The sequence below is a fragment of the Piliocolobus tephrosceles genome, chromosome 7 (genome assembly GCF_002776525.5).
Source record: "Piliocolobus tephrosceles isolate RC106 chromosome 7, ASM277652v3, whole genome shotgun sequence".
Classification (NCBI taxonomy): Eukaryota; Metazoa; Chordata; class Mammalia; order Primates; family Cercopithecidae; genus Piliocolobus; species Piliocolobus tephrosceles.
This window is the reverse complement of record NC_045440.1, coordinates 94752934-94754185: the sequence shown is the minus strand read 5'-3', so window position 1 is coordinate 94754185 and position 1252 is coordinate 94752934. Positions and strand designations below refer to the sequence as shown.

Here is a 1252-nt window from a genome sequence, read left to right as displayed (position 1 = left end):
TTGTGCAATTTTGTTATATTTGTCTAGGAACTGAAGTTTTAGTCATGTGTTTCAAGCTTATTTTAGAATTAAACTCTGTTCCTTGTACAATGTGGACACTTAATAAATGTTGAATGATTAGCTAAACACAAGCAACTGAGACTTTTATAGCCGTTCAAGTTCTGCAGAAGCCATTGTTTAGAAGAAAATTTGTTGGGGGCCATTGTCTGCAGGCACTCAGAATGGTCTAGAGTTTGACATAGCGACGTAGGCTTTCCTACAATACAGCTTCTAACAAAACTAGGCTGTCCTGAACCCCTGGTAATAGAATTGTTTACCTTTATGCCAAGAAGGTTGGGAAAGCACCAAATTCTGCATGTGGTGTGTGCCCAGGCAGACTTCGAGGGATTCGTGCTGTAAGACCTAAAGTTCTTATGAGATTGTCCAAAACAAAGAAACATGTCAGCAGGGCCTATGGTGGTTTCATGTGTGCTAAATGTGTTCGTGACAGTATCAAGAGTGCTTTCCTCAACAAGGAGCAGAAAATCGTTGTGAAAGTATTGAAGGCACAAGCACAGAGTCAGAAAGCTAAATAAATATGAAACTTTTTTGAGTAATAAAAATGAAAAAAAAAAAGAAAACTTGTCAAGAAATGAGTCCTTCAAATGGCAACAAATTCACCTGCACCCACTTGTGAAGACCTCTAGGATCTGAGGTCCCTGTTGTTGCTATTTCTTCTCTCTTCTGAGGTCATACCTTCCTCTTTCTTAAACAGTGCTTCCCTTTGAAGCAAAAAAGAACTGGGAAAGGAGTCCTGAGAGAAAAGGGCTGAGCATGAACATTACAACCTTACATAACAGACATTTTTATCTCACGATTTAAACCTAATACTGTTTTCCCTTTAGTGGCTATATTTATTTTTGAGAGCACAGTATTTAAAAATGGCGTGCTGTGCTGAATTGCTCTCCATTGTCCCGTCCTCCCTGGGACTTTGTGATATCATCGGAGTGGTTGGCTATGTTTGTGTTTGATGGCCACGATGCTAATGAAGCAGTGCAGTGTCTTCTGTGGATAGACAGTGGGAAGCGCTCTTCATGTCCTTCTGGGTTTTAACAACAACCAAATTTTTAAAATGCAGGAGGTAGAATCTGGCAGAGACCTAGCATTGGCCACCTCTTCTCATGGGCTCAATGTCTTAGTATTTAAATGAAGAGTGAGCTCAGTTTGCCATGAAAGGAAAGAAACCATTGCTTTCTGTAGAAGGTAAACTTCT

At 40.0% G+C, this 1252-nt stretch overlaps 1 pseudogene; it reads left to right on the top strand.

Moving 5' to 3' along the window:
* Positions 1-221: 221 nt before the first annotated feature.
* On the top strand, positions 222-575 carry LOC111549666 (annotated as a pseudogene).
* Positions 576-1252: the final 677 nt, after the last annotated feature.